Source organism: Cetorhinus maximus, chromosome 3 (assembly GCF_964194155.1).
Source record: "Cetorhinus maximus chromosome 3, sCetMax3.hap1.1, whole genome shotgun sequence".
In the NCBI taxonomy this organism is placed as follows: domain Eukaryota; kingdom Metazoa; phylum Chordata; class Chondrichthyes; order Lamniformes; family Cetorhinidae; genus Cetorhinus; species Cetorhinus maximus.
In genome coordinates, this window is record NC_135881.1 from 4,062,558 (window position 1) to 4,081,623 (window position 19,066).

At 51.9% G+C, this 19,066-nt stretch overlaps 1 protein-coding gene across 1 annotated transcript in view; it reads right to left on the minus strand.

Annotated features, from left to right (window-relative positions):
• Positions 1-14,563, minus strand: part of LOC144675342 (casein kinase II subunit alpha) — a 101,952-nt gene extending 87,389 nt beyond the window's left edge. Inside the window, exon 1 of the mRNA XM_078536178.1 lies at positions 14,399-14,563. The gene's annotated coding sequence lies outside the window, so the exon portion shown is untranslated. The remainder of the gene's footprint in view (positions 1-14,398) is intronic.
• Positions 14,564-19,066: the final 4,503 nt, after the last annotated feature.

Below are 19,066 nucleotides of genomic sequence, written 5' to 3' on the forward strand. Positions count from 1 at the left end.
GAGTCAATGCCGGTCTTACAGTGAACATTAGGGTATGCGATACCTTTTGTAACTTGTGTTATCCTTATGAATCTGAATAGGTCTATAAAGGTTTAAGGTGTGTGTAAAGGAATATTGTCATTTAGTTCATCTTTTCTTATTTACTAATTTTTTATTTTCTTTTGTTAAAGTTCATCAGCTGACTCCTGTGACTCTGCTCAGTAGCCGCCCTACATATTTCTAAACAAAAAATAAAAGTTAGGATCTATCAAGCCGGGTTCCACCCTGGGATCTGACTTGTCCAGTAGTAACATCAGCTGGGGTCATAACACCTTTGATGTGGCACCTTATTAAATGCTTTCTGGAAATCTAAGTTCAGTATATCCATCGGTTCTCCTTTATCCACAGCACATGTGATTTCTTCAAAGAATTCTAATAAATTGGTTAAACTTGATTTCCCTTTCACAAAACCATGTTGACTCTGCCTGATTACCCTGAATTATTCTAAGTGCCCTGCTGTAACATCTTTAATAATAGCTTCTAACATTTTCCCTACGACAGATGTTAGGTTAACTGGCCTGTAGTTTCCTGCTTTCTGTCTCCCTCCCTTTTTGAATAAAGGAGTTACATTCGCTATTTTCCAATCTAATGGAACCTTCCCCAAATCTAGGGAGTTTTGGAAAATTAAAACCAACGCAACAACCATCTCACTAGTCACTTATTTCAAGACGTTAGGGTGAAGTCCATCCACACCTGGGGGCTTTGTCAGCCCACTGCGCTAACAATTTGCTCAATACCACTTCCCTGGTGATTGTAATTCTCCTGAGTTCCTCCCTCTCCAGAAATAGCTGTAAATCAGGAAATGGAAGGATGTTACTTGCATCCTCGAAAGTGAAGACCGATGCAAAAGACCTGTTCAATTCATCAGCCATCTCCCTACTTATCATTATCAATTCCCCAGACGCACTCTCAGTAGGACCAATGCTCATTTTGTTAACTCTTTTCATTTTTTAATTAATTCATAGGATGTGGGTTTCATTGACTGGGAAAACATTTATTGCCCATCCCTAATTGCCCTTGAGAAGGTGATGGTGAGCTGCCTTCTTGAACCGTTGCAGTGCATGTAAGTGTAGGTACACCCACAGTGCTCTTAGGAAGGGAGTTCCAGGATTTTGACCCAGCGGCAGCGAAGGAACGGTGATATATATCCAAGTCAGAATGGCATCCAAGGTAAAGGTCCGAGATTATATATCCTGACTTTTATTTCCAAGTCAGGATATCTAAATATCTATAGAAACTCCTGCTACTCATCTTTATATTGCTAGCTAGCTTTCTCTCGTACTCTAATTTTTCCCTCCTTATTAAATCTTTTTGTCATTCTTTGCTGTTCTTTATATTCTTTCCAATCTTCTGACCTGCCACCCGTCTTTGCACAATTATGTGTTTTTTCTTTAAGTTTGATTCTGTCTTTAACTTTTTTAGTTAACCACAGGTGGTAGGTGATCCGCTTGGAATTTTTCTTTCACATTGGAATGTATCTACTCTGCGTATTCTGAAATGTCCCTTTAAATGTTTGCAACTGAACTTCCATTGACCTCTCCCTTAAGCTCATTTGCCAGTTCACTTTAGCTGGCTCTGTTTTCATGCCCCCATAATTGGCCTTATTAAGTTTAAAATACTAGTCCTGGGCGCACTGGTCCGTTCCCCAAAAACAAATGTAAAATTCAATCACATTATGATTGCAGATACCTAGGGGTGCCTAGGTAGTAATTCGTAAAGCTAACAGAATGTTATCATTTATGGCGAAGGGAATTGAATACAGAAGTAGGGAGGTCTGACAGCATCTGTGGAGAGAGAAAGAGAGTTAACGTTTTGAGTCCGTAAGACCCCTCTTCAGAGCTCTGAAGAAAGGTCATACAGACTTGAAAAGTTAACTCTGTTTTTCTCTCTCCACAGATGATGTCAGGCCTGCTGAGCTCTTCCAGCATTTTCTGTTTTTATTTCAGATTTCCAGCATCCACATTATTTTGCTTTTACAAAAGTAGGAAGGTTATGGTTCAGTTGTACAAGGCAGAGCTGAGACCACATCTGGAGCACTGTGTACAGTATTGGTCTCCTTATTTAAGGAAGGACGTAAATGCATTAGAAACAGTTTAGAGAAGGCTTACTATCCTAATAACAGGAATGGATGGGTTGTCTTATAAGAAAAGGTTGGACGGGCTAGGCTTGTGTCCACTGGAGTTTAGAAGGGTAAGAGGCAACTTGATTGAAACATACAAGATCCTGAGCAGTCTTGACAAGGTGGATGTGAAGAAGTATTTTTCCTCTTGTGGGAGAATCACAAACTCAGAGTCACTGTATGAAAATAAAGGGTCGCCCATTTAAGACAGATGAGAAATTATTTCTCTTGAGGGTAGAGAGTCTTTGGAATTCTCTTCTCAAAAGGCAGTGGAAGCAGGGTCTTTGAATATTTTTAAGGCAGAGGTAGATGGATTCTTGATAAGCAAGGAGGTGAAAGGTTATCGTGGGCAAGGTGGGAATGTGGGGTTGAGGTTACACCCAGATCAGCCATGATCTTGTTGAATGGCAGAGCGGGCTCGAGGGGCCGAGTGACCTACTCGTGCTCCTAATTTGCATGTTTGTGACACTCCACTAGTTACAGCTTGTCAATCCTAAAATGACCCATTTATGACTAGTTTCTGTTTCCTCTTAGCTAACCAATCCTTTATGAATTCTAATGTGTTTTATTTATTCTTTCGTGGGATGTGGGTGCTGCTGGCTAAGCCAGCATTTATTGCCCATCCCTAATTGCCCCTTGAGAAGGTGGTGGTGAGCTGTCTTCTTGAGCCGCTGCAGTCCACGTGGTGTAGGTACACCCACAGTGCTGTTAGGGAGGAAGTTCCAGGATTTTAACCCAGTGACAGTTATCCCCTACACCACGAGCTCTTATTTTGCACGGTAACCTTTAATATAGCACCTTGTCACATGCTTCAAATGCCAAATCACTTTTACAGGTTCCAGTTTATCCATGTTGCTTGTTACTTCCTCAAAGAAATCTAATAAATTAGTCAAACACGATTTTCCTTTCATAAAACCATGTTGACTCTGCCTGAATTCCTCTTTTTGAGTTGCTTCCTGTACCTGTCCTCAAACATAAAGCAAATGCTCTGAGTTTGCACTGTGCACCTCAGCAGACACAGACCCAGTTCTGGAGTTGCTGCATTGAACACAATCCACTGTTCAGTACAGCCTGATATTGAAAACACTGGATGAGTGCAGCTCCAACAACACTCAAGAAGCTTGACACCATCCAGAACAAAGCAGCCCACTTGATTGGCACCCCACCCACAAACGTTCACTCCCTCCACCATCGATGCACAGCGGCAGCAGTGTGTACTATCTACAAGATGCAGTGCGGCAACTCACCAACCCTCCTTCCAAACCTGCAACCTCTATCACCGAGAACAGCAATATTCACCAGGCTTGTGGCCCACACTCGTCTTTCCTGTGGCACCATCGTTGGCCCTCCTACTCACTGCCTCCCTCTCCAAACCACCCAACTCGCCAACCCTCTCAACTTGACGTCTCTCTCCTGCTGGAAGCCTCCGACCAACCTCCCGTTGGGAGCTCATCTCACCCCCAAGCTCACTCCCTCCCTCTCGCCAGCCCTCTCCCAAGCCCATGCTCACATTCAGGAGAGGGAAGTGGCGAGCGGGAGAGGCAGTGAGCGGGAGGTAAGTAGAAAGAGTTGGTAAGTTATTATGGGTTAGTAAATTAATAAACATATTGGTGTACTGTGTACAGTTACTGCTTTTTATGTTTTACGTACTAAACTGTCTTTCTGAAGAAATAAATCACAACAAATCTATAAAAGTGTTTTTAAAAATTCTACTTGTAGCCCGATTAAATTTGCCAGGATCCCACTGGCCCTCACTATTTTTCTGTGACCTCTTACCGCCTAGAAGGACAAGAGCAGCAGATAGATGGGAACACCACCACCTGGAAGTTCCCCTCCAAGCCACTCACCATCCTGACTTGGAAATATATCACCGTTCCTTCACTGTCACTGGATCAAAATCCTGGAACTCCCTCCCTAACAGCACTGTGGGTGTACCTACACCACGTGAACTGCAGCGGTTCAAGAAGGCAGCTCACCGCCACCACCTTCTCAAGGGCAACTAGGGATGGACATAAATCCTGGCCTTGCCAACAACGCTCACATCCAATGAAAGAATAAAAGAAAATTCCCAGCAGGACCCAGCGGTGACCACATTCAAGAAAGGGGCAGGAGGATTTAGAAAGGCTTTTAAGAGCACCAGGCATCAAAGGTCACAATATTCAAACCAGAAACGACAGCTCATCACAGCCCAAGAAGAGACACCTGGCAGTGGGGACCCTAAACTCAGCAACAAAAGCCACTCTTAGAACATTCATCACACTCTGCAAACAGTCAGATCCTGGCATCCTTCAGGGGTTTACATTCTGCCTCAGAAATTCCTGACGAAAATACACCTTTAAATTCTACACGGTCCAGACACCTAACAACCATTCATTAAATGTACTTGGTAAAGCCAACAATGAGACAAGAGTGCTTTCAGGCACCACACAGAATCACCACCCACAAACACAGTGCAATCACTGAGCTCCACGAATACCCCAATGTCACAAAGCACAAACTTGCAAGGGGAAAGCAGTGCACACCTTTTATCACAGAGCTCCTGGGGAATCCAAAAAAAAAACGCATGACAAGACTGAAAAGAAAAATGTGTGTTTCTAAAGGGCCTTCCACAACTTCAGATCCCAAAGTGCTTCACAGCCATCGAGCTATATCAGAAATATGGTTCCTGCTGTAGTGTAGGAAATGTGGCTGTTAATTTTAGCACAGCAAGCTGCCATTAACAGCAATGTGCTAAGGACCAGGTAACCTGCTTTTGTTCCAAGTATTTAGGTTGGGGGGTAAATATTGACCTGAATATTGAGGAGAACACACGTGCTCTTCGAATAATGCCATGCAATCTTTTACATCCAGTTGAGGCAGACATTCACACCACAAATTTCACAAATGGTTCAACAACTCATTCAATAGACAGCTCCCTCAGTGCCAGCCCCCAGCAGCGCGGCACTTCCACAGTGTCGGCCCCCAGCAGCGCGGCCCCCCTACTCAGTGCCGACCCCCCGACAGCGCAGCCCTCCCACAGTGCCGGCCCCCCGACAGCGCGGCCCTCCCACAGTGCCGGCCCCCCGACAGCGCGGCCCTCCCACAGTGCCGGCCCCCCGACAGCGCAGCCCTCCCACAGTGCCGACCCCCCGACAGCGCGGCACTCCCACAGTGCCGACCCCCCGACAGCGCGGCACTCCCACAGTGCCGACCCCCCCGACAGCGCGGCCCTCCCACAGTGCCGACCCCGACAGCGCGGCACTCCCACAGTGCCGACCCCCCGACAGCGCGGCCCTCCCACAGTGCCGACCCCCCCACAGTGCCGACCCCCCGACAGCGCGGCCCTCCCACAGTGCCGACCCCCCGACAGCGCGGCACTCCCACATTGCCGACCCCCCCGACAGCGCGGCACTCCCACAGTGCCGACCCCCCGACAGCGCGGCCCTCCCACAGTGCCAGCCCTCCCACAGTGCCGACCCCCCGACAGCGCGGCCCTCCCACAGTGCCAGCCCTCCCACAGTGCCGACCCCCCGACAGCGCAGCCCTCCCACAGTGCCGACCCCCCGACAGCGCGGCACTCCCACAGTGCCGACCCCCCGACAGCGCGGCACTCCCACAGTGCCGACCCCCCCCGACAGCGCGGCCCTCCCACAGTGCCGAACACCCGACAGCGCGGCCCTCCCACAGTGCCGAACACCCGACAGCGCGGCCCTCCCACAGTGCCGACCCCCCCCGACAGCGCAGCCATCCCACAGTGCCGGCCCCCGACAGCGCGGCCCTCCCACAGTGCCAGCCCTCCCACAGTGCCGACCCCCCGACAGCGCGGCCCTCCCACAGTGCCGACCCCCCCCGACAGCGCAGCCCTCCCACAGTGCCGACCCCCCGACAGCGCGGCACTCCCACAGTGCCGACCCCCCCGACAGCGCGGCCCTCCCACAGTGCCGACCCCCCCGACAGCGCGGCCCTCCCACAGTGCCGACCCCCCCCGACAGCGCAGCCATCCCACAGTGCCAACCCTCCGACAGCGCGGTACTACCCCAGTGCCGACCCCCCGACATCGCAGCCCTCCCACAGTGCCGACACCCCGACAGCGCAGTACTACCCCAGTGCCGACCCCCCGACAGCGTGGTACTACCCCTGTGCCGACCCCCCGACAATGCGGCCCTCCCACAGTGCCGACCCCCCGACAATGCGGCCCTCCCACAGTGCCGACACCCCGACAGCGCAGCCCTCCCACAGTGCCGACCCCCCGACAGTGCGGCCCTCCCACAGTGCCGACCCCCCGACAGCGCGGCCCTCCCACAGTGCCGACCCCCCGACAGCGCGGCCCTCCCACAGTGCCGACCCCCCGACAGCGCGGCCCTCCCACAGTGCCGGCCCCCCGACTGCGCGGCCCTCCCACAGTGCCGACCGTCCGACAGCGCGGCCCTCCCACAGTGCCGACCCCCTGACAGCGCGGCCCTCCCACAGTGCCGGCCCCCCGACTGCGCGGCCCTCCCACAGTGCCGACCGTCCTACAGCGCGGCCCTCCCACAGTGCCGGCCCCCCGACAGCGCGGCCCTCCCACAGTGCCGACCCCCCGACAGTGCGGCCCTCCCACAGTGCCGACCCCCCGACAGTGCGGCCCTCCCACAGTGCCAGCCCTCCCACAGTGCCGACCCCCCGACAGTGCGGCCCTCCCACAGTGCCGACCCCCCGACAGCGCGGCACTCCCACAGTGCCGACCCCCCGACAGCGCAGCCCTCCCACAGTGCCGAACACCCGACAGCGCGGCCCTCCCACAGTGCCGACCCCCCGACAGTGCCGACCCTCCCACAGTGCCGACCCCCCGACAGTGCGGCACTCCCACAGTGCCAACCCCCCGACAGCGCGGTACTACCCCAGTGCCGACCCCCCGACAGCGTGGTACTACCCCTGTGCCCACCCCCCGACAGCGCGGTACTACCCCAGTGCCGACACCCCGACAGCGCGGTACTCCCCCAGTGCCGACCCCCCGACAGCGCGGTACTGCCCCAGTGCCGACCCCCCGACAGCGCGGTACTCCCCCAGTGCTGATCCCCCGACAGCACGGCCCTCCCACAGTGCTGACCCCCCGACAGCGCGGTACTCCCCCAGTGCCGACACCCCGACAGCGCGGTACTCCCCCAGTGCCGACCCCCCGACAGCGCGGTACTCCCCCAGTGCCGACCCCCCGACAGCGCGGTACTCCCACAGTGCTGCCCTGGGAGTTATAGCCTTGACCCATTTGACACATTTCAGGACACTCACAGCCCGAGGGGCCGGCGCCGAGGGAACGCCGGGCGGCCCAAGGGGCCGGCGCCGAGGAAACGCCGGGCGGCCCGAGGTGCCGGTGCCGAGGGAACACCAGGCGGTCTGAGGGGCCGGCGCCGAGGGAACACCGGGCAGCCCGAGGTGCCAGTGCCGAGGGAACGCCGGGCGGTCTGAGGGGCCGGCGCTGAGGGAACACCGGGCGGTCTGAGGGGCCAGCGGGGGTGGGCAAGATCCCCCTGTCACTATGTGGAAAAACAGGTGGGCTTGTCCCCGAGTACTGGTCACTACTTATATCTCAACCAAGATCACAGAGATCTGGTGATTATCACATTGTTATTTACAGATGTTTGTTGCCATGTTTCAAAAGATAAGAAATAGGCGGGTAGGCAATTTGGTCCTTCAAACCTGCTCTGCCATTCAACAAGATCTTGGCTGATGTTCTACCTCAACTCCACCATTCCTGCCTTAACCCCCATATCCCGTCATTCCTTTAGTGCCCAAAAATTAACACGGTCTCAACCTTGAATTTGCTCAGTAATGCAGCATCTGAAACTCTCTGGAGTAGAGAATTTCAAAGATTCACAACCCTCTTCATCTCAGTCCTAAATGTTGCACGCTTTATTCTGAGGCTGCGACTCTGGGCTATAGATTCTCCAACCAAGGGAAACATCCTCCCAATATTTACCTTGTCGAGCCCCGTAGGAATTTCAGATGCCTCAACGAGATCAACCCTCATTTTTCTAAACTCCCGGAAATATAGGCCTAGTCTACTCAATGTGTCCTCACAGGACAATCCCAGGAACCAGTCTTTTGAACATCTGTTATACTCCCTCAACAGAAAATATGTCCTTCCTTAATTAAGGAGACTAAAAGTACATAGTGTACTCAAGGTGTGGTCTCGCCAATGCCCTAAATAAATGTAGTAACTCTCATTTACTCAAATACTCCGAAATCATTTTAACAAAAGTTGCCACACCATTTGCTTGCCTAATTACTTGCTCTCCTGCTAATTAACTTTGTGATTCATGAAGGAATCTGGGTGGCCTTGTACAAGTGCCAACTTTCCCAGTCTCTCACCATTTAAAAAATATTCTGCTTTTTTTTTTAATGTTTAACACCAAAGTGGATAACTTCACACTTCACCACATTGTAATCGGTCTGTCACGTTCTTCCTCACTCTACTGAGTATTTCCTCTGCAGTGAAGGTGCCCCCTCACCACTTACTTCCCAAACTAACTTTGTACCATCAGCAAACTTGGATACTTTACACTCAGTCCCCTCATGTCAATCAGGTTACAGCTTGCCAAACCAAAAATGCCCTGTTTATTCCTACTCTCACTTTCCTGTCCATTAACCAATCCTCAATCCACGCCAATATATCGCCCCAATCCCACAAGCCCTAATTTTGTGTTATTACCTCATGTGTGGCATTTTAATGAATGTTTTCCGAAATTCCAAATATCCCACATTCCACTGGTTCCCCCATATCCCACTTACTAGTTACAGCCTCGAGAAGAAAAACTCTAGCAGGTTTGTCAAACAATTTTCCTTTCTTAAATCTGATTTTACTCAGAAAACCATAATATGACTCAGCAAAGTGACCTGTTACCACGTCCCTAAGAATAGATTCTAGCATTTTGTCCATCTGTCCACTGACATTAGGTTCCCTCCTTTCTTGAAGAGTAGGATTATGTTTGCTACCTTCTGTGATTCCAATCCTTGGGAAAGGAACTATTCTAGAATCTATGGAATTAATGTTTGGTACATTACAAGAGTGAGAATGCTTCAAAACCTACTTCATTGACAGCGAAGAGTTTTGAGACACCCGGAAGGTGTGAAAGACGTTACTGAGATTCAAGTCTTTCGTTTTGCCCCCCATCATCTCACGGCACTCGGGGATAAGACAATGATCAGCAGCCTCAAAAATATTCTCTCAAAGATAAAGATCCAGCTTCTTCAACTCTCGTACCACACCCTGCCCCAGTGATAAATAGATTCAGAAACTTCTCTCTGATACAACACACACACACACACACAGGATTAATCCACTCACGGCTCCTTTCCCTAGGCAGAAGCATACCATAGGAATATCCAACTCTGCTGAAGCACAGATTGTACAACTTCCAAACCACAGGGCAGGGGAGAATGCAGCGAGGAATCTCCCTTTTGATAGTTAATCCAGTGAAAGTGCATTCCGACCAACAACAACACAACACGGGCCAGACACAGATTCACAATCTACCTTTCTGAAAACTCAGCAACGAGTGGAGGAGAAATCCAAATCACTGTTGATATATGCAACATGTTTAAACAGCGACTCTGGCTGCCGCAGTGAATAAAACAGTCAAAAATAAAGGTCAGTTGAAAAATGGCATCACCTTATGTAAACCTCTTACCCCGGCATCCAGCTTCCCCAGGGCAGGGCAGAGCAGAGCAGAACAAGCAGGAAACTGCGTTCAGATTGCCTCCATACAGCAAACTCCCAGCTTCTGCCTGTCTAACACGAGGCCAGCAGCAACAGGGCTGTTACAGGATAATTATATATATTTCACACAGAGATATATATATATGTTAAAAATGTAACATTCAGCAACGCTAATTCCATCAATTGCACTAACATCTCAACAAACCTGTTACATGAAAGCACATGTCTTTAAATTAAAACTAATTATGTCAGAGACACGGCCTGCATAGCTTTTGCATCAATTATTTTCTCAGGGATGAGGATAATATAACCTGGATTACATTTCACAACAAATGACATAGAAAAAGGATCAGGAGACAAGCTGCTCGCACCGCACTCAAATCAATACAGACAGACAGACAGACTGACTTATACAGGCATTGCTTCTGCTGGTGCTGCTGCCTGCTCTCAGGTCAGAGGAGAGTGGAGGCCCTGACACATTCCAGACACAACAAGACAGTCTATTTACCATTTTTTTTCTTTGAAAAATAGAGCTCAGTTAGGAGCAGACACCAGGGGAATTGGGGAAAAGAGCAGACAAGGAGGCAAACAGTGAATCAGAGGGTAAAAACAGATAGTGGTGAAATAGTGGCTAAGGGGTGCAATGCTTTTTTGAGACTAACTGGATGCAGGGAGGATGTTTCCCCTGGCTGGGGAATCTGGAACCAGGGGCCACAGTCTCAGGATATATGGGGCAGGCCATTTAGGACTGAGATGAGGAAAATTTTCTTCACTCAGAGGGTGGTCAGCCTGTGGAGTTCTCTACCACAGAAGCTGTGGAGGCTGGATCACTGAGTATATTCAAGAAAGAAATTGATAAATTTTCAGATATTAGGCGTATGATATCATAGTGAATGGTGGAACAGGCTCTAAGGACCAAATGGCCTACTCCTGCTCCTAGTTCCTCTGCTTCTATGATCATTGTCTTATCCACAAGTGCTTTGAGATGGTGGGGGGCAAGAAGAAGGATTTGAATTTCAAAAACGTCTTTCCCACCTGTCCACCATCTACAAGGCACAAGGCAGGAGTGTGATGGAATACTCCCCACTTGCCTGGATGATTACCTTCCAACAACACTCAAGAAGTTCAACACTGTCAGAAGTAGGGCTTTCTTACTGCAGTTATACTGGGCCTTGGTGATACCACACATGGAGCATTGCGTGCAGTTTTGGTCCCCCTACAGAAGAAAGAATATAATTGCCATAGAGGGAGTGCAGTGAAGGTTCACTAGGCTGATACCGGGGATGACTGTCGTATGAGGAGAGATTGGTTCGATTGGGCCTGTATTCACTAGAGTTTAGAAGAATGAGAGGGGATCTGATTGAAACGTATAAATTTCTAACAGGACTGGATGCAGGGAGGATGTTTCCCCTGGCTGGGGAGACTAGAACCAGGGGCCACAGTCTCAGGATAGGGGGCAGGTCATTTAGGACTGAGATAGGGAAAATTTTCTTCACTCAGAGGGTGGTCAGCCTGTGGAATCCTCTACCACAGAAGGCTGTGGAGGCTGGGTCACCGAGTATATTCAAGAAAGAAATTGATAAATTTTCAGATATTAGGCGTATGATATCAAGGAGTATGGAGAGAAAGCGGGAATATGGTGTTGCGATAGAGGATCAGCCATGATCATAGTGAATGGTGGAACAGGCTCTAAGGACCAAATGGCCTACTCCTGCCCCTAGTTCCTATGCTTCTATGATCATTGTCTTATCCACAAGTGCTTTGAGATGGTGGGGGGCAAGAAGAAGGATTTGAATTTCAAAAACGTCTTTCCCACCTTCCGGGCGTCTCAAAGCTCTTCACTGTCAATGAAGTAATGTTTGAAGTGTTGTCACTCTTGCAATGTACCAAACATTAATTCCTTAGATTCCCTTCCCAAGGATTGGAATCACAGAAGGCAGCAAACATACTCCTGCTCTTCAAGAAAGGAGGGACCCAAACATCAGTGATGGACAAAATGCTAGATTTCACGAGTGGAAGGTAAGGGACATTGTGGCTATGAGTCCCAGAACATGGAGCACGTTACATCAACCTGCGCATTGAAGAGGGGGTGTGGGAACCCCATTACCCCAGGTGATGACTCAGGAGGTCATCAAATGGAGGCAAACTACATATCACACAACAAACATTTCCCTTCATAATAGCAGTCAGGGTGAAGAGCGGGCAGGTGGATGGATGGGGGAGGGGCTTGGCTGGGCGCTGAGGGTGGAGTGTGAGGCTGGGGGAGGGAGCAGGGAAGAGGAGGGGTGGCGGCCTGGGGCAGAGTAGAAGAGGGGGGTGGGGGTGGGAGGGAGAAGACGGGAGGGAGGGGGGGTGGGGGGGGAGAAGACGGGAGGGAGGGGGGGTGGGGGGGGAGAAGACGGGAGGGAGGGGGGGTGGGGGGGGAGAAGACGGGAGGGAGGGGGGGTGGGGGGGGAGAAGACGGGAGGGAGGGGGGGTGGGGGGGGAGAAGACGGGAGGGAGGGGGGGTGGGGGGGGAGAAGACGGGAGGGAGGGGGGGTGGGGGGGGAGAAGACGGGAGGGAGGGGGGGTGGGGGGGGAGAAGACGGGAGGGAGGGGGGGTGGGGGGGAGAAGACGGGGGGGTGGTGGGAAAGAGTGGGGAGAGATTGGGGGGAGCGAGGGGGGGAGAGATTCCGGGGGGGAGAAGACGGGAGGGAGGGGGGGTGGGGGGGGGAGAAGACGGGAGGGAGGGGGGGTGGGAGGGAGAAGACGGGAGGGAGGGGGGGTGGGGGGGAGAAGACGGGAGGGAGGGGGGGAGGGGGGGAGAAGACGGGAGGGAGGGGGGGTGGGGGGGAGAAGACGGGAGGGAGGGTGGGGGGGAGAAGACGGGGGGGTTGTGGGGGGGAGAAGACGGGGAGGGTGGTGGGAAAGAGTGGGGAGAGATTGGGGGAGCGAGGGGGGGGAGAGATTCGGGGGGCGAGGGGGGAGAGATTGGGGGGGGCGAGATTGGGGGGGTGAGGGGGGGAGAGATTGGGAGGGCGAGGGGGGAGAGATTGGGAGGGCGAGGGGGGGAGAGATTGGGGGGGCGAGGGGGGGAGAGATTGGGGGGAGCGAGGGGGGAGAGATTGGGGGGGCGAGGGGGGAGAGATTGGGGGGGCAAGGGGGGGGAGAGATTGGGGGGGCAAGGGGGGGGAGAGATTGGGGGGGCAAGGGCGGGGGAGAGATTGGGGGGGAGAAATTGCGGTGGCGAGATTGGGGGGGGGCGAGATTGGGGGGGGGGGGCCCGAGATTGGGGGGGGGGTGAGATTGGGGGGGGGTGAGATTGGGGGGGGTGAGATTGGGGGGGGGGGGGGTGAGATTGAGGGGGGGGTGAGATTGGGGGGGGGGGGGTGAGATTGGGGGGGGGGTGAGATTGGGGGGGGGGGTGAGATTGGGGGGGGGGGGTGAGATTGGGGGGGGGGGTGAGATTGGGGGGGGGGGTGAGATTGGGGTGGGGTGAGATTGGGGGGGGGCCCGAGATTGGGGGGGGGCCCGAGATTGAGGGGGGGGGGCGAGATTGAGGGGAGGGGGCGAGATTGGGGGGGGGTGCGAGATTGGGGGGGGCGAGATTGGGGGGGGAGAGATTGGGGGGGGAAGAGATTGGGGGGGGAAGAGATTGGGGGGGGAAGAGATTGGGGGGGGAAGAGATTGGGGGGGAGAGATTGGGGGGGGAGAGATTGGGGGGCGAGGGGGGGAGAGATTGGGGGGGGGCAACGGGGATGGGCCGGGAGGGGGGGGGGGTAATGGGGATGGGCCCGGCGGGGGGGGGGTAATGGGGATGGGCCCCGGGGGGGGGGGGGGGGGGGGGTAATGGGGATGGGCCCGGCGGGAGGGGGTAATGGGGATGGGCCCCGGGGGGGGGGGGGGCCGGGTGGGGGGATGGGGGGGGGGATGGGGATGGGCCCGGGGATGGGCCGGGTTGGGGGGGGGGGGGATGGGGATGGGCCTGGGGGGGGGTGGGGGTAATGGGGATGGGCCCGGGGGGAGGGGGGGGGGTAATGGGATGGGGATGGGGGATGGGCCCGGGGGGGGGGGGGGATGGGGATGGGCCCGGGGGGGGGGATGGGCCGGGGGGGGGGGGGGGGGGGATGGGGATGGGCCCGGGGGGGGGGGGGGGTAATGGGCCGGGGGGGGGGGGGGGGATGGGGATGGGCCCGGGGGGGGGGGGGGGGGATGGGGATGGGCCGGGGGGGGGATGATGGGGATGGGCCGGGGGGGGGGATGATGGGGATGGGCCGGGGGGGGGGGGGGGGATGGGGATGGGGATGGGCCGGGGGGTGATGGGGATGGGCCGGGGTGGGGGGGGTAATGGGGATGGGGATGGGCCGGTGTCCGGGGGCCGCTCCCTCCTCCTCCCGACAAGTTAAGAATAAAGGAAGCGGCCTGAAGAGTTTCCTGAGGTTTGTGAGTGAGCGGCCGCTCGGGGGGTTTGAATCCTCCGGTTCCGGCCTGAGGGACAGCCGGAGCCCGGGCCCGACACACTCCGCCGCGGCCTAGCCGACACCGCGAGTCCGCCAGGAGCCCCCCCGGGGCTAGCGCGCTTTACCTGTCCCGCTCTCTCGGCTTCTTCCCCCCTTGGACAATAAATATGGCGGCGGCTAACAGGCGGCTCCGAGTCGGCGCTCCTTCCGCAGCGAGGCCCCGCAGGGGTTAATCCCCGTCCGAAATGGCGATCCGCTTTGTGGCTGGGCCGCAGCCGACACTCGGCGGGCACCGTAGGGGCCGTGCCCCAGGCGACTCTGGGAGTTGTAGTTTGTTTCCCGATTAACGGCCGTGGGGTGGAATGCCGGGACGAACTGCAACTCCCGTCAGGCCTCGCTCCAGCGGCCGCCAGCCGCTGTTCTGCGGGGCATGCTGGGGTTTGTAGTTTATGTCAAGGGATGTGCCGTGTTGGGGATCCCGGTGAGAACTACAACTCCCAGCATCGGGGGCATTGCGGGAGTTGTAGTTTGTCAGCCTTTGTGAGCAGCAATGAATGAACGTAAGGGTTTTTCAGTGCTCTGTGGATGTCTCAGTATCCTCGGCATCTCCTGGCAAATCAGGGTCATCAACTCAGAAGTAATTCCATCAGCACTTTTTCCCCCAAAATAGACTCTATTCATAAAATGTGCAAAAGTGCAAAACATTTCAAATTGCTTATTATAGAAAGTGCAATAAATTTGAACTTTTTTCTGTGCAGCATGCACCACTCTGAGGTGCCTCCATAGAATTGCAATACTCTTGATATTTACAATATACATTTCATGTCAGACATACATACAGCCTGAGAGCAAAACATTTCAAATTGAATGTGGCAGAATGTGCATTCAACTCACTGCTCAGCCAACAACGTCTGCACCGGTTCGGCTACGTTCATCGGATGGACAATGGCCGGACACCCAAAGTATGGTGAACTGGCCACTGGGTCACAACATCCTGGATGTCCACTGCAAGGACACCTGCGAGCAAGATACCAAAATGGTAGACATTGACACTGACCACTGGGAAACAGTCACTGAATGGCCATGACCTCTGGAGACTGACTGTTTGGAAAGGCATGGGAAGAAGTGAGCAGAAACGAAAAGGTCAGCTGGCCAAGAAGAGGGCCCAGGGCCCACTGTCTTCCACTTCAACAAATGTAGCAGAGACTGCCATGGCAGAGTGGGACTCAGAGTTGACCACCATGGGGCAAACCATCAGCTTTACGAAACAGAAGGCTGCCACTCATCAGTGTTCAGTAACCATCAAATTTAAGTTCAATACATATGAAAACTACAAGTCCTGTTGCCATAGGATAATGGAATGATAAAAGCATAGGAGGGTATTCAGCCCATCAAGCACCTGCTAGCTCTCTGAAAAGAGCAACTCAACTATTGCCTCTCTGCTGCCCTTTTTCAGCTGGCCTTAAAATTATTTCTCTTCAGGTAATAATTTATTCCCCTTTAAAAGCCACAATTGAATCTTCCTCCAAAACTCTCAGGCTCTGCATTCCAGATCTTAACCACTCGCTGTGTAAAAATGAATTTCCTCACGTCACCATCACCTCTTTTGCAAGTCACTATAATCAGTGTCCTCTCTGGCTTTCGATCCTTTCACCAACGGGAATGGTTTCTCACTATCTATTCTGTCCACGCCCCTCATGATTTTGAATACATCTATCCAATCTCCTTAATCTTCTCCAAGAAGAACAATATCAGCTTCTCCAATCTATCCTCGTAACAAAAGCTCTCAATGTGTTTCACAGCCCAATAAAGTATTTTTGAAGTGTTTTAACGTAGGAAAAAACTCATAAGATGCTACATTCTATCCACTTCCCTTTCTGCATCAGAAACCTGGACAATAAGTAAAGATCTGTGGAAGAAAATAGAGGCCTTTGAAATGAGGATGCTAAGATGTACACTAAAAATTCCATATACAGACTGTAGGACAAGTGAAGAGATGTTTGAAATTTCAAGAGCAAAAGGAACTCTTAAAAAGTGACATCCAGAAAAGAAAATGTCAGTATTTTGGCCATTTGATCAGAGCTAAAAAGCTACAGAGATTTCTTCTAGAGGGCAAAGTGAGGGCGGAGGGCAGCAGAAAGAGGGGTTGACCTAGGTGTAGTCGGATGACAGACATCACAGAGCGGTTACAGACATGTTCCAGTGGATGTGTGAGAATGGCACATGTTATACCATAACAGCAGATCTTCCAGTAGAAGTAGTTTACAAGCAGCGTCAGCAATGCAGGAAAGACTGCAGTCAATTTGCGCACAGCAACCTCCCACAAACAGCCACGTGATAATGACAAGATAATTTGCTTTAGTGATATATGATTTGAGGGATGAATATTATCCTTGACACTGGAGTCGGGGGATGGGAGGGAGGGAACTCCATTAATATTCATTTCACAGAATTATCACGGTGCAGAAGGCGGACATCGTGTCTGCACCGACCCTCCCAATGAGCATTATGACCTGGTGCCATTGCCCTGCCTTTTTCCCGTACCCCTGCACATTGTTTCTATTCAAATAATCATCCAAAGCCCTCTTGAATGCCTCAAATGAACCCACCACCACCACTCTTCCAGGCAGTGCATTCTGGACCCGAACCACATTTGCTTCTTTTGCAAATCACTTTAAATCTGTGCCCTTGTTCTTGATCCTTTTACGAGCAGAACAGTTTCTCCCTATCTACTCTATCCAGCCTCTTCATGATCTTGGACACCTCTATCAAATATCCTCTCCAAGAAGAACAGTCCCAACCTCTCCAATTTATCTTCATATCTTTCTCACCCCTGGAACTATTCTTATAAACCTCTTCTGCACTCTCTCCAATGCATTCACATCCTTCCTATAATGTGGTACTCAGAACTGTACATATTACTCCAGCTGAGGTCTAACTGTGTCTTATATAATCTCTGCTCTTGTACTCTATGCCCCAATAACACCATGAGACTTTGACATCCACCGGAGAGGATATTCACAGGGTCAGTATTAGGAGCACTCATCTTTTTTAGATATATTAATGATCTAACTTTGGTATACACCTGTGAAGAAGAATCATACGGACTCAAAATGTTAACTCTGTTTCTCTGTCCACAGATGCTGTCAGACCTGCTGAATTTTTCCAGCGTTTTTTGTTTTTATTTCAGATTTCCAGCATCCGCAGTATTTTGCTCTCATTATTTGGGTATACAGCATATCATTGCCATGTTTACAGATGGTACACCACTTGAAAATGTAGTAAACAATGAGGAGGATAGTAACAGACTTTGGGAGGACAGAGACAGATTGGTGAAATGGGCAGACACAAGGCAAATTAAATTCAACACAGGGAAGCCATGGAATCATAGAGTCATTTACAGAATTTACATTTTGTGGGATTGGAGGAGATTACAGGGATAGAGAGGAATAAGGCCATGGAGGGATGTTGTCGGACAGGGAACAAATGTTGGTCAGTGAGCACAGGGATGATAGGTGAACAGGAACTTGGTGCGAGTTAGGGCATGGGCAGCAGAGTTTTAAATGACCTCAAGTTCATGAGCAACAAATAAAGGCAAAAACGATCATTATTTGGATGTTACCCCTTTAAGAAGCCGGAATCCAACATGTTGTAATTTATCTCGTGTTGATGTTGTTCTTGGTAATGGATTGGATGCTGGTATGGCCTCTGCCCCCGATCCAACAATGTAGGTTCAGTTCTATAATCTTCATCAACAATCAAAGATTGGTTTATGTTTCCAACCTGACCAGCTCTTCACTGAAAGTGCTGGGTCATTCTGACTTGATATTAATCAAGGTGTTCTGGATTCCATTTCACCTGCTCTCGGGATTATCTTTTCTTTTTGGGGATTAAGCCACTTGATTAAAGTTACAGCAAATCTGGCGAAATACAATATAAAACACCATGATTTGTAAAATATCAGCTCTCCATCACTCACCATCCAAGACAGGCTCTGATTAAAGAGCCCAATCCCAGGCATCTGCAGGTTCTGTTCCAATTTTCCCCTTCCATTCCATATGTTGATGACTCTTGTCTGGTCTGTCCTATATGTGATGCGCCTCTCAGTCAAAAGGTCAGGGTTCCTGTCTCACTCCAAAGATTTGAGCACAAATTCCAGGCAGATGTTTACAGAATGTTCAGCACCATTCGCAACTCCTCAGGTACTGAAGCAGTCCATGTCCAAGTGCAGCAAGACCTGGACAATAGCCAGGCTTGGGCTGATAAGTGGCAAGTAACATTCGCGCCACACAAGTGCCAGGCAATGACCATCTCCAACAAGAGAGAATCCAACCATCACCCTTTGATGTTCAATGGCATTACCATGACTGAATCCCACACTATCAACATCCTGAGAGTTACCATTGACCAGAAACTGAACTGAACCAGCCATATAAATACTGTGGCTACAAGAGCAGGTCAGAGGCTGGGAATTCTGCAGCGAGTAACTCACCTCCTGGCTCCCCAAAGCCTGTCCATCATCTACAAGGCACAAGTCAGGAGTGTGATGGAATACTCCCCACTTGCCTGGATAAGTGCAGCTCCAATAGCACTCAGGAAGTTCAACACCATTCAAGGCAAAGCAGCCCGCTTGATTGGCACCCCATCCACCACCTTAAACACTCACTCCTTCCGCCACCAATGCACAGTGGAAGCAATTCCGATTTTGCCCGCCAGAAAACCACAAAGATGCCCAAAGGTCAACAGCAACGCAGCAACTGAGAGTGGTCTTGCTTGAAAAATGATAAAAGTGA